The sequence below is a fragment of the Heterodontus francisci genome, chromosome 8 (genome assembly GCF_036365525.1).
Source record: "Heterodontus francisci isolate sHetFra1 chromosome 8, sHetFra1.hap1, whole genome shotgun sequence".
NCBI lineage: Eukaryota > Metazoa > Chordata > Chondrichthyes > Heterodontiformes > Heterodontidae > Heterodontus > Heterodontus francisci.
The window spans coordinates 100,588,549-100,614,363 of record NC_090378.1 but is presented as its reverse complement, the minus strand read 5'-3'; the positions used below and the strand labels follow the sequence as shown (position 1 = coordinate 100,614,363).

Below are 25,815 nucleotides of genomic sequence, written 5' to 3'. Positions count from 1 at the left end.
TATGCCGCAGGATAGATAAGAGGAGGTGGAAGGAGTAACACTGCAAGTTCTGAATTGATATGCATATAGAGGTGTCTTGGACCAAGATGAAGGATCAGTCAATCAATTTTGCTTGTTACTAACATGCAGAACTTCAGTGAAAATGTGTGATGAAGCACACAGGTGAATCTTTTCTATCACAACCAGGTGTTGTACAACCGAAGCAGAGCAGTTCTGATGGGTTGAATTGCCTACTCCTGTTTCTAATGTTTCTGGAATGTGTTGTGTATTATGAATCAACAGATGCTGCCACCTCTGCACTGAACATGTGGCGACTGCAGTCCGCTCCTGCCTCCCGGTTCGCATCAAGCCTGCCTCCAACTGCTACTCATAAGCTTACTCTTGACCACAGCACCCTGGGCAATCACCCACACGTAAGGCTGGCCTTGCTCAGTAAGTACTTTCACATTATTTTATGACCCCTGGAAAGTCTTTATTGATCCCTCGGGGTCCACGGATCCCAGGCAGAGAACCACTGAGGTAGAGAGACACGATTAATCTTAACTCATCAGTGAGAAAATGCAATCCCAGCACTCTGCATGAATCATCAGTTGCCTGATTGTGGAAGTGGAACTGTGGCTAATAAAAGGCTTCAAAATGGCTGGAATTTAAAGTAGGGACTCTGCAACAATGTCCAAAATGACAGCAACATGTAACAAGTAAGTATATATTACAATAAATACAGCACAGTATGTGGAAGAAACAGAACACATCAAGCAGCTATGTTGCAGCTATCAGAATTGAGTTTGTTTGAAGAACACACCCACTCCTAAGTGAGGTTTTGTACCTTGCTTTGGGCAGGCTCACTGGTGTACCAGCTTGTCCAGGTCTCTTTAAAGAAAAAGATAAGAAAGACTTGCATTTATATAGTGTCGTTCATGGCCTCAAAACATCCCGAAGTGCTTTAGCCATTGAAGTACTTTTGAAGTGTAGCCAATTTGCACGCAGCAAGGTCCAACAAACAGCAGTGAGATAATCTGCAATTCTGGTCACCACATTACCAAAAGGATGTAGATGCTTTGGAGAGGGTGCAGAGAAGGTTCACCAGGATGTTGCCTGGTATGGAGGGCGCTAGCTATGAAGAGAGGTTGAGTAGATTAGGATTATTTTCATTAGAAAGACGAAGGTTGAGGGGGGACCTGATTGAGGTGTACAAAATCATGAGAGGTATAGACAGGGTGGATAGCAAGAAGCTTTTTCCCAGAGTGGGGGATTCAATTACTAGGGGTCACGATTTCATAGTGAGAGGGGAAAGGTTTAGGGCGGATATGCGTGGAAAGTTCTTTATGCAGAGGGTGGTGGGTGCCTGGAACGCGTTGCCAGCGGAGGTGGTAGACGCGGGCACGATAGCGTCTTTTAAGATGTATCTAGACAGATACATGAATGGGCAGGAAGCAAAGAGATACAGACCCTTAGAAAATAGGCGACATGTTTAGATAGAGGATCTGGATCGGCGCAGGCTTGGAGGGCCGAAGGGTCTGATTAGATTAGAGATACAGCACTGAAACAGGCCCTTCGGCCCACCGAGTCTGTGCCGACCATCAACCACCCATTTATACTAATCCTACACTAATCCCATATTCCTACCAAACATCCCCACCTGTCCCTATATTTCCCTACCACCTACCTATACTAGTGACAATTTATAGTGGCCAATTTACCTATCAACCTGCAAGTCTTTTGGCTTGTGGGAGGAAACCGGAGCACCCGGAGAAAACCCACGCAGACACAGGGAGAACTTGCAAACTCCACACAGGCAGTACCCAGAATCGAAACCGGGTCCCTGGAGCTGTGAGGCTGCAGTGCTAACCACTGCGCCACTGTTCCTGTGCTGTAATTTTCTTTGTTCTTTGTTCTTTGTTTGTTCTTAATCCAATGTCGGTAATGTTGGTTGAGGGACAAATATTGACCAGGACACCAGGGAGAACCTCCTTTTTGAATAGTGTCACAGGGAATTTTACACTCACCTGTGACGGTAGATGATGCCTCAGTTTAATATCCCATCTATATGACGGCGCCTCTGGCAGTGCAGCTCTCCTTCAGTATTGCACTGTAGTGTCAGCCTTGATTTTTGTGCTCAAGTCTCTGGAGTGGGATTTAAACCCACAACCTTCTGTTTCAGAGGCCATAGTGCCATGGCTGACACACATCTTTACTGTTACACATCTGCCTCTTGCATTTTCTGAATTTTGATACTGCATAATCACAGGAATCATTGTCAGGAAATCTCTTTTGCCTATTTGGCAATTCTGACACTAAGAATTAATGAACTGACAGGGTTAGGCCTGTGTTGTAACATTGTTTGAGGCACATAGGAGAACAATTCTCTTTCACTTCCTTGACTATGTTGTCATTTTTAAAGCACATTAACTCACATCCCCTCTATTACAGGCATGCTATCGTTACTGAGAGGGGGAATGACAATGTGTTATTTTTCTCCACTATCCAATGTCTCACTCCCACTCCATGTAAAATGATGGAACCGATTCTCAGGACTAAACTTGAAGACCATCTGTACAACAATAACAGCAGTCATTATGGGAAGATCCTACTTGATCAAACTCTTCAACGCAAGAGTACAGTAGTAAGCCCTACGGTGTCATAGTGTCACAGTGTGATTTACGACACTGAAGGAGGCCATTTGGCCCATCGAGTCCATGCCAGCTCTTTGCAGAGCAATCCAGTCAGTCCCAGTCCCCCACTCAATCCCCATAGCCCTATAGGTTATTTCCTTCAAGTGCCCATCCAATTTCCTTTTGAAATCATTGATTGTCTCCGCTTCCACCATCCTCGTGGGCAGCGAGTTCCAGGTCATTGCCACTCCCTGTATAAAAATGTTCTTTCTCACATTTCCTCTCTTGTCCAAAACCTTCAAGCTGTGTCCCCTAGTCATTGTACTAACAGTTAATAGGGACAGTTTTTCCTTGTCTACCTTTCTAAGCCTGTCATAATCTTGTACACCTCTATAAAATCTCCCCTCAATCTCATTTGCTCCAGGGAGAACAACCCCAGCTTTTCCAACCTCACCTTATAACTAAAATCTCCCATCCCTGGAACCATTCTGGTAAATCTCCTCTGCACCCTCTCAAAGACCCTCACATCCATCCTAAAGTGTGGTGACCAGAACTGAATGCAATACTCTAGTTGTGGCCTAACCAGCATTTTATAAAGGTTCAGCATAACTTCCCTGCTTTTGTACTCAATGCCTCTATTCATGAAGCCCAAGATCCCATATGCTTTGCTAATTACACTCTCAATATGTCCTGCCATCTTCAAAGATCGATGCACATGCACCCCCAGGTCCCTCTGTTCCTACATGCTCTTTAGAACTGTGCCATTAAGTCTATTTTGCCTCATCCTATCCTGTCTGTCAAAATGTGGTGTACCTTGACTTCCAAAAGGCTTTTGGCAAAGTTCCATATGAAAGTCTACTAATTATACTCAAAAATATGGGAATTCAGGATAAACCTTAGAAATGGAACATAAACTGGCCAAGAGATGGGAAGTAACATATTTTTGTTGGGAATATAATTTGGAAAGGTAGGGTCCAGAAAGTAATGCTCAACTGCCTATGCCATGCAAGAAACGTAAAGCGTTCTCAAGGCCACGCAATATGAATGTGCTGTCTTCATTAGACCCATAAAATATTATATTAATGATAATTAGTCCACAATGAATTCCCACAGATTTTTGAAGCACTGGGGCGGCACAGTGGCGCAGTGGTTGGCACCGCAGCCTCACAGCTCCAGCGACCCGGGTTCGATTCTGGGTACTGTCTGTGCGGAGTTTGCAAGTTCTCCCTGTGTCTGCGTGGGTTTCCTCCGGGTGCTCCGGTTTCCTCCCACATGCCAAAGACTTGCAGGTTGATAGGTTAATTGGCCATTATAAATTGCCCCTAGTATAGGTAGGTGGTAGGGAAATATATAGGGACAGGTGGGGATGTTTGGTAGGAATATGGGATTAGTGTAGGGTTAGTATAAATGGGTGGTTGATGGTCGGCACAGACTCGGTGGGCCGAAGGGCCTGTTTCAGTGCTGTATCTCTAAACTAAACTGCTCCTCATTCATTGAGCACCCAAACAACATAGGGTCTTGGAAGGGCTCCAAGCCCTTTGCTCCAGGTTCACAGAAAGAAATAGCACAACCCAGAAGCTGTGCATTTCATTCTGCCCGTCTACTTGCTGGCAAAGCCAAAATGGCTACAGTGAGATGAACTATTAATATGTATTAAAGCTGCAGAAGCACCTCCTAATATTTGCTGACTTTACTTTGCACATGACCCAGTTAGATGAAGGGACTTTACACTCGGGTGACTAATGGATTTGTGCCCTGCATTGATTTCAACAGTTAAGTCAACTTTAAAATGAAGATTACCTTATTAAATGCAGCACTGATTGAAGTTGGCAAGTCTTGATATAAACTTGTCAGCTGTGACCTGCTCCTGCATGTTTCAGGTTTAATAGTAAGAAACCTCCTTCAAGCTATGAAAGTTCTTGAAGCACCGTCGCCCCGCATCCTCCCCCCACTGCCCCCCACCCCCCCCCACCATTTAATAGTCTTAACTCTGTTTCGAAAACCATAGCACAGTCAAACAAATGAGGTGTAGTCTCATCTGATCCCTGAAACTTGAGATTTCAAGCAGAAAAGACAGACGTGTGACAAAAGCAACATCTGCCAATCCTGTGTCCTTGTTCGTTTCATAGATAATATTGGTAGAAGTTCTAATTTACTACTTTCTTCAACTAACCAGTGAATTCCTGTGAAGAGTTCATTGAAATGCTTGTTATTCGATTCTTCAAGAAAAATAACAAATTGACAACAAGTTTAGATGCAGCCAGTTATAGATGTTACTGATTCAGGCTGAAATCTAGTAAAATGACTGGGTATTTTGGGCTAAATTTAATAGGATCTGGAAACCATCTCCTTGATTTTGGTAAAGACTTTCTACTCTAATGGATAGCAAGAATTGTGCTTTCTTTTTTGTTGTGGGCTGTTCAATTGTTACAGTTTAATTGTCATACAACCATCGAGGGACTTGAAGTTTTCACATGGTGACTTGATGAGCTAGCTCATTGATACGTCACCTGAGGTTTTCATGCAAATATCCAGTTTTGGAATAGATCACCACTGCAATATTAGAACAAAATCCTTACACCTTTGGGACCTGGGATTGAATCTTCGTCAGACTAATGAAAGTCATCACTATGTAACTTTTATAAAGGTCCCAAAGAAAATGATTTTGGGTATTTTCAATCTTAATAGGCGTAGGTCCACAGAACAGATAAACTGAATTGTTAAAAAAGGAAGGAAGACAGCTGGAGTGGAAATTGAAAACTTCTCACTGGTATATGAAGGCCTGCTCTTTTCTTGGTGAATGTTAAGGCATATTGTTGAAGCAGTTTGCAATCCGTAACTTTCAAATGCTTAATACTGACTTTAGTTACAAAATTTAGAAATCATTTAATTTACCATGATAACATCGATACCATCATAATGTGGAAAAATTGAGTTGATGCTTCCAGGATATATAGAAACTGGCCTGAAGTGAAACTTTGGCAGCGGATACTTTTCCTCAGAATCAACACAGGAGTTTCTGAAAGTTATTCCAGACTGCCGCCGATGCCATCAGGGAGGGTTGAAGAGTGGAAGGGGGTCCACCTTTACTGTCTGAGGGGTGCTCACTAACCTACATTGACTCTCGTTACCGCATCACCTTGATTTTAAAGCTCTCATCCCTGTTTTCAAATCCCAAATGCTCCTTAAAAGCTAGCCCTTTGACCAAGTTTTTGATCACACATCCTAATATTCCTTTACAGTTGTGTGAAACTTTTTGGGATGTTATATTACATTAAAGGCACTATATAACTGCAAGTTGTTGTAGTTGTTCAGATGGTATTGCCGTAGCCCACTATTCCATGAGATATGTTGTGAAGTTGGTAATCTCATCAGTGTGCTGGATCAGGTAGGCTAAATTGATTGAATATTGGACTTGTTGCTTGAGAACTTCCTCCTCCACTCTTCCCAATTTTCACACTTAAGTCTCAATTTACTAACTATTGAGCCAATCTGGGAGACCTGAAAGCCATCAGCTTCTTATTGAAGGCAGATACAGCGGATGCCTCACTGCTTCTGTAAAAAGGAACACTGGGTCCCACTTAATGGCTCGTTCTGCAGAGTATCAAACAGAGAATCAGGATTTGCTAAGTAAATAACTACAATTTGCAAAAATAAATGCAGATCGTTCTTTATTTAAAAAACTTGTGCCCAAAAGTGATGTAGCAGCTTGTTTCAAATGTTAATTAGAACAGGAATGTCCTTTACAGGAAAATACTAGGGATAAAATTCAATTTCTGCAGGGGTACAAAATGCATGCTAGCAGATTGAGCCATCAGCGGAAGCACTAATCAAGCATTGAAGCAAGCTTCCATAAGAGTATCTGACATCACTAAATGATTGAATAACTGTCCAAAGAAGACATCTGCAGTGATTCTCTGACTTTTATGTATGTTAACAAGAGCAGGAGTGAGTTGGTCAACAACGATGATCAGATGAGGGACAACGTACAAGGTCATTAGGTTTGGCAGCAGCATAACCCACTCCGACTTCATTCTTGGATGCTTGATGAGATGCCAGCTTCTTGTTCTTTTATTTTTGTACCCTTGCCGTTTCCCTGTGCCAGGACAGTTTGTAGTATCTTCACAGAGTAATTGCAAACATCAATGTTATCAGGGCTTTGAGGCAGGCTGAAGGTTTTCCTGTCCTGTGGAATGCTATGAAAATCCCTAGACAACAGACTGGAGGTGAGATGCATTGGAAGGGTGCTATATAACTTGGTGTAGAGAATCAGTGCTACATATCTTTCCATGAAGAGCATAGACAGCAGGTCAAGGCTGCTGAACTGCTATCTTCTTCAAATAATTGACATAGGATTCTTTTTTGCTGACATCATACAGTAACTTTGAATTGAAAACAGAAAATGCTGGCAATACTCAGCAGTTCAGGCAGCATCTGTGAAGAGAAAAGCAGAATTACCATTTCAGGCCAATGGTTTTTCATCAGTACTGAGAAAAGTTAAAAATGTAATAGGTATTGAGCAAATGAAAGGGGTGAGGATGGGAAAAAGAACAAAGGGGAGGTATATGATAGGGTGGAAGACAGGAGAGATTAAATGACTAAAGGGTTGGTGGTCCAAGACCAAAGAGAGTCGCAGTGGGACAGGTAAAGAGAGGGGTAATGGGACAGATAAAGGGAGTGGTAATGGGACTGGTAAAGGGAGGGCTAATGGGATCAGTAAAGAAACAAAAGATGTGTCTAGAGGAGGTGCAACTGGCAGAATGATGAACAACTGCTGTCTGAAAGCAAAAACATGAGAAAAAAGTTAAAACTGAAACCTGCAAAGAGAAAGGAAACATACGGGGGGCAGAAATTATAGTTTAAAATTGTTGAACTCAATGTTGAGTCCAGAAGGCTGTAAAATGCTTAATTGAAAGATGAGGTGCTGTTCCTCGAGCTTGCATTGAGCTTCAATGGGACACTGCAGGAGGCGGAAGACAGAGAGGTCAGCATGAGAGCAAGGAGGAGAATTCAAATGATAGGCAACTGGAAGCTCGGGGTCACGCTTGTGGACTGGAAGGAGCAACTTTGAGTTATTCAGTAGTATTGAAGGTGTGATTATCTGTCAGTGGGACTTTCACATATTGCTGAAACCACTAGCACAAGCTGTGAAGCTAGAACAGAGATAGCATGTGTCACCTGACACTCAGAAATTGCCTGTAATTGATTGTTACATTTAGTTCAGAGAACTCCTCTTTTACCATAATATAAAGCTGTCTCTCTGTTTGGAGTAGTACAGGTACTTGCAGCACCTGCCTTGTGCTGACTCTTCTTCAGAATGTTTGGTTGCTGTTGGTTGCCTTATTGATGTGTTAAAATGGATTCTCATGGATCTTTCCACCCAGATTTGATGCTGAATGCTGTATCTAACATTGACTTAATTATCTACTTCATCTTAACATGGGAATATTTCCATCTTGTGACTAGCAAACCTCCACAGAGGAGCAGTCAGTCCAAAAAAGAATTTTTCAAACAAGTTCCTCTTTTGTTAGTTTTAAGCTATTTTGATGTGTTAAATAATTCTGCTAATTGTTCGAAAGAGTTTGCTCTGAAACTCGCTCCCATGGCCAGGTGCAAAGTTCAACTGCTATACATCCAAGCGGCCAGCAACTTCTGCAAATCAGAAACTGACAGTTTCTAAGAACTGCATTTGATCAGCCCATTGCAGGTCCCGATGGTGATCACCTGGTGATCGGCCTATATGAATGCAGGAGGCACATGGCCCATCCCACTGGAGTAGGGGGGCAGGCAGCAAAACGCCAATGGCGTCATCAGCAGAGACATACACAGGTGCTGGCACCATATTTAAAATGCTACTGGCCCTCCTTAAACTGCTGATACACTGAGTGTCTTTGCTTCTGCTTTGCCTTTGTGCTGCTATGCTGCTAACACCCCTGGCTGAAGTTCCTGTGCTGCTAACCACCACCCCCCCCACCCCCCACCCCTGGTTGGAGACCCTGTAGAGTTCCTGTGCTGCTGTGCTGTTGGCCCCTCCCTGGTTGGAATCCCTGTGCTGTTAACCAAGGCTTCATGTGGCCAGGAGCTGCCTGGAAGCCAAGAGGGACAGGTAGAAGACAATGGGTGGCCCCATGTTTCAGCGATGACTTCCGGCAGATTCTCCTCCAGGCTGTAAAGGAAAGGTGGGAGCTCCTCTTCCCAAGGGACAGCCTGACCAAGCAAGCCTGGACGGAGATCATGGAGGAGGTCAGCAGCTGTGGGGTCATTCTCTGAAACTGGTGCAAGAGGGTCAATGGCCTCCTTCACTCTGCCAAGACGAGTTCTCCATACCCATCTCATCTTTGGGGCTTGCAGGTGATTACATGGGAGGGAGCGTGACATGATCAGAGAGCAGCTGCAAAGGGAGTGGCAAGGGAGTGGCAAGGGACTGAGGCAACAGTAAATCATGTCTGTTGCATTGGCTGCATCTCCATGACAGCTGGCCTTCTGTCCTAGCTTGCCCGCCATACGTCACTTGCGAGCTGACGTGAAGAGGGGACATTCGGGATCCCCCATCAGGGGCCAAAGGCCTGCCACCAGAACAAGTGTCCTGCTGGTCTCCCTGGAAAGACTAACAGTGTCCCTCTTTCTGTTCGAAGGAGAAAATGGCCCAGAACACTAGAGAAAGGGCAAAGACTGGAGGTGGGATCCTGGACATCAGAGTACTGAACTAGTGGGCACCCAGGGTGGCTGTTCCACAGCAGACAGAGAGACTGGAGTGTCCACCCAAGAGAATGAGGAGGCATTGTGTTCATGTGCCCACCACTGCCCTCCTAGAGAATCACAACACCCATGGTTGGCTTGGGCAGATCCATGTAGTAGAACCTCTAAATGTTTGTGTTCTCCCATTCAGGTGGTGGCATCTTGGAGAGAAGATCGTCTGCTGGTGCCGCTGGAATCCCGTCATCCTCTGAGGACAAGGAGGAAGAATCCTCAGAGGTGCACCGACACACCGCTGCCTGCACCCTCTACCAGCACAGATACTCTCACATTGGTGAGTATGTGCTCAGGTTTAGATGCAGGGTCACAAGTGGGTCTGAGCAGCACATACATGTCCAAGCAGCTGACAGAGGCTGTGACGAGCGAGGCCACTGACAGTCAGAGGACTGTGGGAGGCCTGGCCCATGCTGAGCCCCCAGCTGATAACAAGCCTCTAACGTCGGCAGCACAGAACATGCTGCAGTTGCAGGGAGAGGTATGGGAACATCTGGCGGAGCTGCCAGAGGCAATGCGCGGTCATGCGTGGATAATGGAGGAGTCCATCCATGCCACGGGTGCTGCCATGTCTCAGATGTGTGAGCACACGGCTTCCTCCATCGAGAGCTTGGTGACACACCTGGAGAGCCAGATCCCAGAGATGCCTACAGACCTGCACATAGTCACCTTGACAATGTGTTCAATGCAGAAGTGGCAAGGCAAGAAAGGAACAAGGCACCCCGTGTCTTCTCCAGATCCTCGCCCTTCTATGGTCAGCAGGGAGGAGGAGAGGCTGACCTCCACATCTGGGGGCTCCCCTCAGGGCACTCTGAGTGTGGACAGAGGCTCCTCAGCCCCTCTGCCAGTGACCCAGCACCAGTAGCTGTGACAACTGAGGAAGCTCCTGCACCTGTGCAGGAAACCTTCAACCACCTGGGCCCTCCATTCCTCAGGCAGCCAGAAGACACCCTCCAAAGTCATCCCAGGCCATGGGGCAGCGTGTTCAGGAGCCTGCCTCCACCTCAGCTGCCAGCACAAGGGAGCAATTCGTAGAAGCTCAATGGAAGAACATAAAGAAGAGCACCTAGATGCACTTGCGGTTTCACAGATGTGTGCAACTTGGTCTTGTTGTTGGGTATTGTGAACATTTAAATAAATCGAGGTCACTTTCATTGTTGAGACTGTCATGTTTTCCCAGCTGTCAGTTGCCACCTTCCTGTTTAGCCCCTCAATGGGCTGCCAATGCAAGGTCGGGCTGTGTGTGGTCACCTTTTCAGCTTTGTACATGCACCTGGTGAGCCTGGTCACAAGATTGCAGGAGTACAAGAAGAAAGGGGCAAGACGTGGAATTCAGTGAGGTGAGTCTTTATTGAGTGCCCTTGAAATGGGCATCATGGTGGCAGAAACTGGGTATGTATGAGATTGTCCTGCGCCTCCCTTGCATATCTCTCAATCGCCTTCGCCTCTGGTACAAGTTTTATCCACATACTCCTCATCAGATGAGGAATGGCGATCAATCATGTCCTCTTCATGCAAGGCCTCCTCCCTCTGACATGCTAGATTGTGCAGAGCACAGCAGATCATCATAATATGCGAGACCTTCACTGGGGCATACTGCAGGGCTCCACCGGATCGATTGAGGCAACAGAATCTCATCTTCAGCCGCCCAATGGCCTGTTCAATGGTTGCTTGGGTGCACTCTGTGGTAGGTGTTGTACCTCTTCTCTGCTGGAGTGTGAGGGTTCCTCATGGGAACAGTGGCCATGACTTCAATGGATAGTCCTTGTCCCCGAGAATCCATCCCTGCAGGCAAGCGGGAGGGCCTGAAAAGCTGTAGCACCTGGGACTGTTGATGTATGTAGGCATCTTGGCTGCTTCCTGAGAAGTGGGTACACACCTGCAGGAAATGCTTTCAGTGATCGCACCAGTTGCACATTGATGGAATGGAAGCCCTTCCTGTTGATGAAGGTGTTCCATTGGAGTCTTGATGGCCACATGCATACAATCTATCATACCCTGCACCTGGGAAAATCCAGCTCCAACACCAATAGCCCTCATAGCCTGACTGTCAGGGTCGGTCCGGTAATGCACATAATTGCCGGCAATCCTGAACAGGGCATTGGTCACCTCCTTAACTGAGGCACGTCTGGTACACTCTCTGACACAGGTAAGCCCTCCATGGCAAGGCTGACTGCTGTTGCTCCCCTCGTCAATCTACACCAGCTTTCCCAGCCACCACCTGACCCTGCCTCCCTCTGAGTCTCTGCTGCACAGAGCAGGCGTCTACAAAGACTGGGTGTATGAGATCTATTCCAGCTGGTTACTCCCCCTCCTGTGCACTGTCCCTGGAGAAATGATCTTGTCTTTATAGCCTTCCCCTTGCCACTCCCCTCTAATCACAGGTTAATGCCCCTCTGTGCCCACCCTTGCCTTAAGGCCTGCACCACTGTCGGGCAATGGCTACCACACCCCACTGTTCCCCTTCCGGGACTTATCCAACACTCCCCATAGTCTTTTTAAATCGGGCCTACACTTTAACAATCTCACCTCCGTTCTCACCCCTGGGGCCACTAATTGGCTGCCAAACCCATCTACAGGCCAATTAAAGGGCTGTTTCCCGCAGGATCGGGCAGGATCGGGACCTGGAAACAGTCCTGATATCCGTTTCCTGCTCCCAGGAAGAAAATCCTGCCCCAATTTTGATCCGGATGCAAGTTTTGGGTGCGTGCCACGATTATGAAATGCTTTTGTATGTGAGTTTCTCTTCCATAATCTCAGTATTCTGTCTTGCAATGCAGTCATAAGTTTTGTTGCATGACCCTGCCAGGTGATGACCTGGCCAGTGAGGATGATTTTACAATTGGTTGAGTAGTGACTTGTGTGTTGATTTTCAAACTTCTTTTACAATTGTTTTTCAGAATTCAATAATAAGTAATAGAGATAAGGGTGGATTTCATAAACTTGTGTTCCTGAATTCCCAATACGTGATCCACTGGGAGAAGTTCTGCACCAGGAATCAACTCTAACACCTCACCTGCACATCACCCATCGGTCATCCACTTCAACGAGCAAGATGTGGCAGCTGGACAGTTGGCAGATGGGGAAGTTCAGGCAAAAGGAGGCCACAGCCTGGCCCTAAAGGAAGGCTCGCCAACATGTTAGGTTGTGGGAAAGGGTGAGAGGAAGGGGATGGATTTTGGGAGGACTCACAGGAGGGAAACAGGGATAATAGCCCTGGACAAGAATACCTTGTCCTTCTTGCCCCACAAGGAAAGTAAACAAAATCCTGAGATGACCTATACTGGTGCCGGATCCATTTTCACTTAATGGGGAAACAACACTGGCCTCTTCGCTTAGGTCACAGTTAGAATTGTAGTCGGGATGGAATGGCGTCATTAGAACCTTATCTGGGTGTGCAGAGAAGGACCCCACTGGCTTCATGTAGGTGCCTTTGCTGCCTCCTCAGAACAGCAGGTTAAAATTGAAGGTGGTGGGACATCAATGAGTAAGTCACCCAGTTGATTTTAACTGTTCATCTGCCTATTTCTTGCTGGGAGGGTAGAGTTAAAACCACCATGTGCAGAGTATTACGTTGGTCCTGAATGTACTGAGTTTGTTTCAAAGGCCCATAATGCACAAAAGTTCTGAACTTGAGTAAATTATGAGGTAACATGTGGAAGTCTAACTAACTGATACCTTCAATTAAATACCTACCAAATAACTCAAAGTTACCACATGATGACAGGTGAACCTATTAAAATACTAGTATTAGGGGTGAACCTCCAGATCTGTTCTGCTTTCGACATTATTATACTGTGCACATCTGTGGGAAGTGGAACCAATTGGATAGCTCTTTCAAAGAACCAGTACAGACACAAATGGCCTCCTTCTGTACGATTCTGCATTCTCTCCATTCCTCTCCAGACAGCACAGCAACATCTTGGGGTAGAGTTTCACAGGCACTGGCAGCAATCAGATGTCCAGTCTAGCTGGCCAATCTTTCTGTGTGAGCCCAAGCAGCAGCATTGGTAAGCTATTAAACCATTCAGAACATCCTGTCCTCTTCTGGCATCCACATGGCAGACTTTCCCAGCAGAAAGGATCACTAAACAACAATCAGGGATGGGCATGCTGCCTGAGTTTTCCTCACCTTGGCCCCTTGTACACTAATGCCAACTGCGGGACCCCAACTTTGGCACATCCTGAGAATGGCTGGCTTGGCACAAACCAGGAATTGTACTGCCATCTTGCTAGTCTTTATGACTCAGACCCACATCATCTACTGACCCATCAGAACAATTATATTTGGCTGTTTGAAGTGAGCTTGAAACTGTTGTGAGATAAAGAGACACAGCAAGTTATTGCATGTGATATATAGTAATGAAATGGGAAGTTGATTTATATTCTGGGAGCTTTGGGACATAAATCACAGAGGAAACTTAGACTCCATTTGGAGTATTGTATTCACTTTTGAGCACTGCACCGTAGGATAGGTATATAGGTCTCGGAGGGGTGCAGTGTTGATACTTGCCTTAAGTTTGAGGGATGACATAATCTAGATGTTTAAAAGGATAAAATGATTTGAAAGGGTAGATACAGAGAAACAATTTTCTCTGGTGGAGAATCCAGAACAAGAGGGCATAATCTTAGAATTAGAACTAGGCCATTTAGGAGTGAAATCAAGAAGCACTTTTTCACAAAAGGGTCGTGGAAATCTGGAACTCTCTTTCCCCAGCAGGCTGGGACAATTAAAATGATCAAGATTGAGACGGGCAGATTTTTATTCGGTGAGGGTATCAAGGAACATGGATAAAGTGAGGTAAAAAATGTTGAGATACACATCAATCATCATTTAATTCAATGGTGGGACAGGCCCAAATAAGACTTTGGTCAGTAAACACCATATGCTTTGCTCAATAATATAAGGGTATCTCTGCAATCCCCTTCACTTCTCCTACTTACCTCCCACCCACTTCCTCTCAAAACTCCAACAGGTAAATAATGAAGATGTCTCCTATAGGAGGCTAAGGTATCAGAATATCTGGGTCTTTATAAACTTCCAAACATTCCTTCTCTGGGCACATCAAAGGAAGACATTATTGTCGAGATCCATGGTGGTGGTTGCTTCTAAACCTATGATATAATCAGTAAAGATCTTCTGGCCTATCAAAGATTATTTACTGCTCACAGTGCAAAATTCATCTATTATTACAGGTCCCCAAGCAAAACTTAGAGCAGGAGTCTGCAGTGCATGGATGTGCGAGGCACTGACAAGGCCAACATTTATTGCCCATCCCTAATTGCCCTGGAGAAAGTGGTGGTGAGCCTCCTTTTTGAACCACTGCAGTCCATGTGTTGTAGGTACACCCACAGTGCTGTTAAATAGAACATTCTGGGATTCTGACCCAGCGACAACAAAGGAATGGAGATATATTTCCAAGTCAGGTTGATGTGTATCTTGGAGGGGAACTTGCAGGTGGTGGCGTTCCCATACACCAGCTGCCCTTGTTCTTCTAAGTGGTAGAGGTCGCGTGTTTGAAAGGTGCTGTCAAAGAAGCCTTGGTGAGTTGCTGCAGTGCATCTTGTAGATGGTAGACACTGCAGTCACAGTGTGCCGGTGGTGGAGGGAGTGAATGTTGAAGGTGGTGGATGAGGTGCTGAGCAAGCGGACTGCTTTGTCTTGAATGGTGTCGAGCTTCTTGAGTGTTGTTGGAGTTGAACTCATCCAGGCAAGTGGAGAGTATTCCATCACACTCTTGACTTGTACCTTGTAGATGGTGGAAAGGTTACTCACTGCAGAATATTCAGCCTCTGACCTGCTTTTGTAGCCACAGTATTTATGTGGCTGGTCTGGTTAAGATTCTGGTCATTGCTGACTCCCTGGATGTTGATAGTGGGGGATTCAACGATGGTAATACAGTTGAATGTCAACGGGAGATGGCTAGATTCTCTCTTGCTGGAGATGGTCATTACCTGGCACTTGTATGGCACAAATGCTACTTGCCACTTATCAGCCCAAGTCTGAATGTTGTCCAGGTCTTGCTGCATGCACTGCAAATGGTACTGAACACTGTGCAATCATCAGCGAACATCCCCACGTCTGAAGACAGAAGTCCAGTGACACAGCAGCTGAAGAAGGTTGAACTTAGGGTATTACCCTGAGGAACTCCAGTAACTACAACCATCTTCCTTAAGTTTCTTAAGTACTGCATAAAAGCACTTTAGCAAATGATGCTGTTATGAAGGGACGTTCAAGAATCTTTCCTCCACAACATGCTGAATTAATACATAATGTGAAGGATCTTCTCCTGAACATTGCTGAACATTTCTTGAATAGCCAACATGCAGTGCCACTGAAATTAGTCTCAGCTGAAAATCTCCAGGATCGCATCCACAAATCCCTCAATGAATGGTGTTATTATGAAACCAGCTTCTAGATGTCTTATACTTAAACATAAGCAGCAAGGTATTAAGTGATCTCACAATGACTGAGTGTACAGTTACACATCAGTATGCATTTCCAAATTGTCTGTGATTGGATGAACATATTTACAAATCCATTCCTCCAAGTCTGGCCACCTGGAATGTTTTATTGTAGAATAGAGAATTACAGAGAGAGGGAGAGAGTGAAATAGATAGAGGGAGAGAGACACTGGCCAACAATATCAACACTTCAGTACCCAGCACAATACTCTCTCCCCCAGAATCAGGCAATAGTCTCATGAGGTCTCAGGTTCTGGTAGTACATTGACAGTGGGGATACCACAGATTGGATGCACAGAGAGAAGGTTTCCAGGGTCTATGAGCATTTGGGATTCTTGGAGTGCTGAAGCAGGTTCTGGGATTACAAGACGCAGAGTCATGGGATCTGGGAAAAAGGAAAAGCAATTACCAGAATGCAATTTCCTTGGGGGAGGGGAGGGTTCAGATGATATCAAATTGTATTTCCTTTCTAATTATTCCCACCTTTGTAATTAATAATTCTTCTCTCTCCCATCCTTACTTTTTCTTTGGAGTTCATGGGAGCAGTTTTATTTTGTTTCCAGTGCTATGACCAAGGCGGGAGGAGTACACTGTTAATTCAATCCCACTTCTCCATAGGTCACAACATATCAATAAATTTTCCCACTTACCGAAACAGCCAATTAGAGACTCTATTTGTCCCCAGAATAATGCACACCAACCAGGTTTCTTTAATCAACAACAAAATGAACTATGTATTATAAAACCAAATTTTAACCAATAATGGAGTAAATATATATACAAATTGAGATATTAAAACTCCTTATGTTTCCTAGCCCTCATGCACATGCACTTACATCCAAAAACCGGTTAACCGGGAAAAAAAAGGATTTTGGTTTAAAGCTGTTTCATAGGAATAAAATGAATTAAAAAACTTAGATTCTCATGATCTGGAAGGAAGTTCTTTGGTTTGATGAAGTGTCCCAAAGTTGAATAGTTGGATGCCACTCGAAGTCTTTCCAGGTGAGCTTGATGAACAGTGTGTGATGGGTAGGTGTTCAAAGAACTTCAACAGTAGAAAGCTTTACATAAGGTCTTCTATCAGGTGTGCAGCAACAAGGATCTCCTGAGGTCTTACAGCAGCAGTATAGAAGTAAAAGGTTTCTCCCAATCTTCAGGATTTCTTAAACCCAGGAGGTAACAGGAACCACACTTGATGCAGGGATTCTTTACAAGAGGTAATACTTTTTCTGGACCATCTGCTGATCTCCAGGCAGGTCAAAATCAAATTTCAAATGCTTGCTTTTTGTCCAAACTCACTGACTTTTTAAAGTTCAAAATTGAAACCAAAACCTTTCATAAATAAATCACATGCCCAGTCATAAATTCTCTCTCGTCGTAACAGAGGGTAGCTCTGAGGTCAACCGCCTGCTGCTTTTCTTGAAATTATCTGCCTTTCAGTCCTTGTTTACCAGTTCAGCTTTTGTTGAACTTCCTTTCAAAACATCCATAAAGTTCAGCTATTTGCAGGCGTCTCAATGTCCACTGAAATCCTTTTTTCAGTTTTTTAAAAACACAGAATTCTAATACAAAAAATCCTCATAACACCACCCTTGGCAAAATAAAATGCCATTTTTGAATGCATTTCATTACAATGTAAAAAAAAGTTGAAAACATTTTAAACACATTTTCACACCCATGCCCCCCATTCACTCTACTTGTGGTTAACACAATTTAGCTTTGTAAACCATCTTTACTCATATAACTCAACAAAGCTAAATTTGTGACAACGCATCTGCGATAACATTAGTTTTTCCTGAAATATGGACAATCTTTAGGTGATAAAGCTGTAACAGTAAACTCCATCAGAATATTCTGGCATTCTGGGGTTTAATTTTTTTCTGCAAAGGTTATTCGCATCAGCCAATTGCAATCTTCCAAACATAGCCTCCCAGTTGTTTCATGTGTTCCTTCCAAATGTCCCTATAAATCAGCACCTCAGCAAGGTAAACTGCACAGTTAGGAACACTGACCACTACTGGGTTCAGTAGTCTCTGAGAAGTTTTTTGAGTACCCATTAACCTGTGTGGTATCACTTGACACTGGAAAAACTTGTCCAGTGTGACAAAAGCTGATATTTCTTTATCTCAGGATGTTAAAAGAACTTGCCAGTATCCCTTTAACAAATCTATCTTTGTAAGAAGCATGGCACTGCTCACTCTGTCAATACAGTCTTCCAAGCAAGGAATTGGGTAGGAGTCTGCCTTTGTTACTGCATTGACTTTTCTGTAGTCTATGTAAAGTCTGGTTGACCCATCAGGTTTAGGCACTAATACTAGTGGTGAGCTCCAGCTGCTTTCACTAGGTTCAATTCAGTTGTTTTCCAGCGTGTATTAGATTTCTGCTTTTACTTGTGCCTGTTTCTCTGAACTTAAGAGGAAAGGATACCGTTTTATAGGAACAGATTCCCCTACATCCACATCATGTGTGGCTAAGGTTGTACATCCTGGTTTATCCCTACAGACTCTTTTAAATGCTGTTAGGTCTTCTCGTTGTTCTGCATCTAAATATGAAAACATGGTGTCCAATCTTCCTAGGCATTCCGTATTAGCTAAATGGATAGTAGGAGGTTCAATTTGAGAACTGTCTAGGCCTCCTTCTGCCTCATCCTCACTATCCCTCTCATTCTTAACTGTCCCTACTACCTGACATACCTGTGCTTGCTTATCCTCCTCCCTGCAAAAATATTGTTTTAACATATGGATATGACACAGTCGACTCTTTTTCTGGCGATCTGGGGTTTCAATCAAATAATTTATCTGCCCAATTCTTTTGACCACTTTATGTGGACACTGAACCATGCTTTTAATGGTTCATCCTGTAAAGGTAATAATACTAATACTTCATCCCTGGTTGAAATGTTCGGGTCTTTGCATGCTTGTCTGCCCATTTTTTCATAGTGGTTTGGGATGATTTAAAGTGTTCCTGAGCCACATTGCAAGCTTTCGTGAGCCTTTCCTGGAACACGGATACATAATCTAGTACAGAAGACTTGTCCCTCTGTTCTAAAAAACCTTTCTTTGATTAGTTTTAGAGGACCTCTTATCTCATGTCTGTAAACTAATTCAAAAGGACTAAAACCTGTGGACTCATTCGATGAATCTCTGGTGGCAAATAAAAGAAAGTCTAATCCTTTATCCCAATTATGGGGATATTGATGACAATATGCCCTAATCATTGTTTTGAGAGTTTGATGGTACCTTTCTAAAGCTCCCTGTGTCTGTGGGTGATATGCTGAAGACTTTAACTGTGTGATACCCAAATCACCCATAACTTCTTGAAATATCTTAGACATAAAATTGGAACCTTGACCTGATTGAACTTCAATTGGTAATCCATATCCAGTAAAGAATTGGATTAACTTCTCTACTACTACCTTAGCAGTAATTGTTCTCAAAGGAATGGCCTCTGGGAATCGAGTAGCCATATCCATGATAGTGAATATATATTGGTGTCCCACTTTTGTTTTCAGCAAGAGTCCTACACTGTCTACCAATACCCTATTAAATGGTTCTCCAATAACTCGTATGGGAATTAGAGGTGCCGGGTTTATCACAGGTTGCGGTTTTCTCACTATCGGGCATGTATGGCATGTTTTACAAAAATGCACCACATCCTTTGTAAAACCTGGCCAGTAATAATGTTAACTTTTGCATGATTTGGTCTTCCAGATCCCCATATGTCCTGCTATAGGAATTTCATGTGCTAATCTTAATAATGCCCAGCGATATTTAAGTGGTACCACTACCTGTCCAACAACGATCCAGTCTTCATCCGCAGGTCTATGAGGTGGTCTCCATTTCCTCATCAGAACCCCGTCTTCAACATAATAGTCTTCTGGAACTCCTTTTGCGTCAGCTTCTATCAGAGCTGACTGTGCGATTTTATGTAACTCTGGATCAGCTTGTTGTGCTGTGACTAAAGAAAGTTTATTAAACATCTCATTTGGATTATCTAAATCCCCAAGGAAAGTTTCAGATATTTGGCTATCTGTCTGTAGTGCCAATTTTACCTCCAACAATGGAACTTGTTTAGCCACTGCTCGGGTTACGACACTGCAACTTTTTCCTATAATTGTTCTGTCTCTTTAACTTCACTTGGTTCCTCTGTGACTATGGGAGAAAATGATACTTTTGCTCAGGCCAAATCATTCTCTAGGAGTACGTCAATTCCATCTCCCAGCTAACAATGAACAACTCCTACAGTTACCGTTCCAGACATTAGGTCACTCTCTAGGTGCACTCGATACAGAGGTAGGGGTATATATTCCCCGCCAATACTAAAACTTTAGCATTCAGTGTGCTCTCTGGTGGAAGTGTTATATCTTTCCCCAGCAAAAGAGTTTGTATTGAAGTATAGTGGACACACAAGGCCTGGAAATTGTGACATTTCAACAGTGATACACATATACGCACAGTTCTGTTCCACGTGTATAATGCGATGGGGCTGTGGGTGATATGCTGAAGACTTTAACTGTGTGATACCCAAATCACTGAAGGGTGAATTGCACAGTAAAACATGACTAATCCGGTTTATATTAATGAAAAGACAAAGATATAATGCTGCAAATGAACGGTTCAGTGCATTGAGACAATGAGATGCCAAAAATGTTGTGGAGTGCTTGAGTAGCATTGAATTCCCTCATATATATCTGTGACCTGATCTTGCTTGCAGCACAGCCATATCAAGTTAAAAATTACCCACTCCTGTGAGCAGTGCCCTGTCTGTGCTTTGAATCCCTATCTGATCATAGTTGAAAACCAGTGTATTTTCCCCTCAGGTTTGAATTCTGTCCCAGTTATGTGTACTTTACGTTTCATTTAAGTGGACTTGCGTCTCTAAATATTTTGAATAATATTATACAAATTTATACCATACTGCACAGTAGGCCCATGTACTGAATCCATTTTTTTTTTGATCAAATGGCAATTTCTCATCCCTGCCTTTACCCATGTTTCTGTGCCAATGTTTTTTTACTGTGATCTCTGTAGCACTTGAAAATATAATGAACAGATATTTTAAAAGTGCGTCTGTTTTATGACAGCTATGTTTGTTTACACTTTGTTTCACGTTCTGTGATTATTTTAAATACCTTCTATGCTGAAATAATATGGTACAGTAGATCCCATCAATTGTCCACATGAGGTTATTTCTCAGATGAACAGCATCTCACTTGAAAGGTTTTTTTTAAGTCGAGAATGTCTTTGCAGACAATCTATTCGGGCAAGACTTTAACACATTAAGGCAACAGGATAAAAACAGAAAGTGCTGGAAATACTCAGCAGGTCAGGCAGCATCTGTGGAGAAAGAAGCAGAGTTAACATTTCAGGTCTGTGACCTTTCATCAGAATGACAACAGGATACTTGATTAATAAGTCCAGAAAGTTTATTGAGAGTAAATTAGTACTCAATAATTGAAAGTAAAATTATATATAACTTTACAGCTTTAGCAGGTGCGCGGATTGGTCGAGCTCAGTCACAGAGTGACACCGTCCTCTGTTCGATCTAGATCCCTCAGCAGTTGGGGAATTTGGCTAATGATCTGTGCCTCTACCTCTGAGGTCTTATAGTGTCCCTGCACAACGAAACCTTACAAGATCCCTGCTTTTAAACCCTGGATGGCCATCACACCACCTCAGAGTCAGGCTCTTGTAAAACAATGATTAGTTCTAGCTGTTGCTAGGTAAATTTAATTGGTTCTTAATGATGTTTTCCAAATGGCCACCTGGCCTCAGCCTCTCAGCCATGAATGCAATGGAGTGGTTTCACACTGTCTCCCAATCTGATCTTAAACAGGTGCTCCATCCACTAAAGTCAGACTCTTGAAGGCCACAATATACCATTCCATGGACTTTATCAGGGGTCCTAGAACAGTCCATTGTCTGAACACATTTAGCTGAAACTGATGTTTCTCACACAGACACAGAAACTCACAGTAATCAAATTTAACAAACTTTAAATGAAAACCCATTCCTTCTAAAATGATTATTGATGAATTAATTATAACTCAATCAAGGTTCATCACTTTTACAATCATCTGTTTCATGATGGATAACTACTTATTAATTCATACAGATACAAAAGTTAGCACTGAACACAAAATGGCTTCTTTGGTCACGTGCTAATTTTAAAATGGCTTGTTTGACCTTGTTACTCATTATGGTGGATACAGTATAAAAATGGTCAAGTTAAACTAAAATCTAACTACCCAAGCTTACCTACACACTGTATTGGGGATCTTTTATGATTCAATATATTAGAATTGAATGACTCTGGTTTTGTCTCTTCATTTGTCATTAAAAGGGAAATAGATAGGTTACAGCTTAAACTACACAACCCCAAGCTTCCAGTTGCTGGCCATTTCAACACTCCACCCTGCTCTCATGCTCACATCTCTGTCCTAGGATTGCTGCAGTGCTCCAGTGAACATCAACGCAAGCTCGAGGAACAGCATCTCATTTACCGATTAGGCATGCTACAGCCTGTCAGACTGAACATTGAGTTCAATCATTTCAGAGCATGACGGGCTCCCCTTTTTATTTTTAGTTATTTTTTTCTTTTTTTAGTTTTTATGTGTTTATTTTATTTCAGTTCATTTAGTTTGCTTCTACTGTGCCTACCCACTGTTTTTTCATGTTTGCGCTTGGGGCCAGGCTGTTCATTTTTCTGTCAGTTAACACCCTCTCTGTACTAACGCTTTGTCTTTCACCGCACCATTAACATACCGTTTGCCTTTGCTCCATGACCCTCTGGTCAGTTATTCTCTGTGACCTTGTCCTATCAACACCTTCTCTTTTGTTATCTCTTGCCCCACCCCCATTTTACTTGCTTAAAACCTATTACATTTCTGGATCTGCCAGTTCTGATGAAGGGTCACTGACCTGAAACGTTAGCTCTGCTTCTCTCTCCACAGATGCTGCCAGACCTGCTGAGTATTGCCAGCATGTTTTGTGATTTTATTTCAAAGTTCCAGCATGCACAGTATTTTGCTTTTGCTCCAGTAGTTGGGACTAGTGTCCCCGCAAAGAGCGGGTTGGAGGCAGGAGAGGGGGCATAAAATGAAGTGGAAGTCTCGGGGGGCCCGTCCCGACTTGCTCCCGCCTTCGCCGCCATTTTACATGGTGCGGCAGTGGCGAAAACTGCCCCACCTCCCCCAGGCCAATCAAGGTGGCTTTCTGTCAATGTGGGGGGGGGTGGCAGTGGGGACCCTCAAGAACAGGCACCCTGTGCCCTCTAGAGGGCCGTCCCCGATGCCCTAACCACGTCCAAAACACAACATGCCCCCCCCCACCTTGTCCCCCCAATTGATCACCTTTGCCTCGCCGGGGCCCGACTGATCACCCCCAGCGAGGCCCCAAAAACTTATCTTTTCCCGGGGCCATCCTTCCTCTTGTTCTCGAAGCTGGGTTGTAGTCCGACAGTGGCCACCACTCCCAGTGGCGCTGCTGGGACGAAGTGCTGACAGCCCGCTGATTGGCCAGCAGATGGAAGTTCCGCCTCAGACCACTTAAAGGCCTTGGGACCGTAAAATGTGGTCCGGATCCCCAGACCAAGCAGAGGCGGGTTTGCCACTGACTTTTCAGTTGGTGGATGGCTCCTGTCCGTTGAGGGTAAAATTCAGCCCAATGTTTCAAGTCGGTGACGTTTCCTGAAATGTTAACTTTTTCTCTCTCCACAGATGCTGCCTGACCTGTTGAGAGTTTCTATCATTTTCTGTTTTTATCCCAGCCATTGGATTGAAAACACAATCCCAAGGCAGCTTGAGTGTTGTGTGGATTTAACCCTTAACAGCAACATATTAATATAAATGACCCTGAAATTCCTCCTAGGTTAAACAGTCAAAAATTTTGTAAAGTGATGAGGGTCATGCTGGAGAAGCTGAACATTTCCTTCAAGACTCAAACAGTTAATGTATCTAAAACTCGAGAGCTCTTACCTCCAATTCTTGTGTAGAAAATGTTGCTTTATGTATACATCATTCTGTGCTTTTCCAGCCAAAGTGCTGGGCAGCTCGGGCATGGAGAATTAATGCTATTTATTATGGATGTGAAGTCAAACTCCCCAATGATTTTGTGGTAAGTTCAGACCGTGATGTATTATGTTAGCAAGCAAAAGACAGCAGAAGGTACCAGGTTCAATCACCAGTCTGTGTTAGAACTGCAATTGTCCTCAATATCCCTGGGCAAGTAGGTGAGAAAACAGCCAGGATTTCCACTCCTAGACGCTATCCAGCAAGCACTGCTGCAAGATTTGGTGCATGTGTGTATGTATAGATTTTATGATTTAATATGTGTGCGTCTGTGTTTTTTTGTGCGTGTATGACTGTTTCTGTGTGTATGCATGATGTGTATGAGTGTGTCTGTGTTTTTGTGAGTGTGTCCGCATGCATGTTTTTAGGTAGCTCTGTGTGTTTTGTCTCCGTGCGAGTGTGCATATCTGTGGTGCCCTCCACAGTCAAATAGATGCAGAGGGCTGAATTTTTCCAGCGGGCTTGGAGGCAGTGGAGCTGGGAAAATGGCGGGAGCCGTGTCAGGACAGCTGCCCGATGCAGTCCCGCCGCTGGAGAACCTTCCGAGGGCAGGCTGGGAATTGGGTCGGCTGCCCGCTCCACGGATGCGGGCAGCCAATTAAGATGGTTAAAGCACCAATGAGAGGTGACCCTCACCTGTGACCCAAGCACTTCCTCCGGAGAGGTTTCCCCTCAACTCCAAGGTCCCTTATGGCTTCGGCCCTCATAATTATTGAATTGAATCCAGACCTCTGAGGGAGCCTCCATGTTGAGGCATCCTTGTGGTCCCTAACCTGCCTCAGCAGCACCCACCTCTCCCAGTGGGGCTGTCAGGGCTCCAGAGCTACCAGTCCTCTGATTGGGCCTGCAACATTGGGACCCTGCCCACCATCCTTAATAAAACAGCAAGCACGGAGGCAGCTAATTAGGAGGCAGCCTCCCAGATGATTTCACCTCACTGTGGTCTCACTGCTGGCAAGTGCAGGTTCGGGACCTCCATTTGGTCCCACTGTCAGGTCCTGAAGGCCACGGGAAAATCCAGCCCAGAATATCAAGGTCCCCACAAGGTAGACAACTTGGGCAAGGCACCAAAGGGCTGTCTGTCATTACCTATGGTGCTGTACTCCAACAGGAATCAGCACCTTCAAGAGATTAGGAGAGAGAAAAGAAACAATCTGAACACAAACCAGTGCTGTGAGCAGTTTGTTAGCCGAATGTTGCTTTTCAGTGTGCTCAGTTCAGAGAAATTTACTGCATGTTCTGTGCAGCTGAAAAAGACAAGTTGCCTGACTGACAGCAAAATGGAAGAGCTTTAATAGCTTTCTCCAGGAAAGAAACAAATTGGATGGCAAATTTTATGCTCAACTGTCAGGGTCATCCGTGCTGAGAAATTGAATACTTTCATATCATTTAAAATGGCCCCAGAGTAATTTCTACCCGCACGTCTGTTAACCTCAACTTCATAACTAGAGAGAGAAAGGATTTACAGTCTGGCTATAGGTAACCAGATCTGCCTCCTATAGCTAAATATTGGAGGCATGACCAATTAGAGGATCAAACTACACTTGCTGTGTCTCCTTATAAGTCACACCTGAACCTAATCTCAGCCTATACCACATTAGTGCATTATACATAATGGACACATTGGGCATGAATGCAAGTGGTGGAAGTAAATTTTCTGTGAAATTATAAAGGTTTTATTGTCAGCTATGGCCCAGTTGGTAGCACTGTCACCTCTGAGTCAGAAGGTTCCAGGTTCAAGTCCCACTCCAGGGGCTGGATTTTAAGATCACGCCGCCGATCTCGGCAGCAAGTGCAAGAAAGGGCGGCCTGCCCATGTGGGCCGCACACCAAAGAACCACCGCAAACTCAAACGCAGTGGCTCATTTAAATAGCCAGGCAACACCCCCCCCCCCCCAACAATCCTGTGGAGGGGGGGTG

General features: G+C 44.2%; 1 long non-coding RNA gene across 2 annotated transcripts; it reads left to right on the top strand.

The window, feature by feature from the left end:
• Positions 1-19,818, top strand: LOC137372582 (uncharacterized). Of its 2 annotated transcripts, none has more exons than XR_010975448.1 (3): positions 1-162; positions 283-432; positions 19,538-19,818. It is a non-coding gene; the product is annotated as an uncharacterized lncRNA (long non-coding RNA). The 2 variants fall into 2 exon arrangements; XR_010975447.1 differs by lacking the exon at positions 19,538-19,818 and adding an exon at positions 12,263-13,182.
• Positions 19,819-25,815: the final 5,997 nt, after the last annotated feature.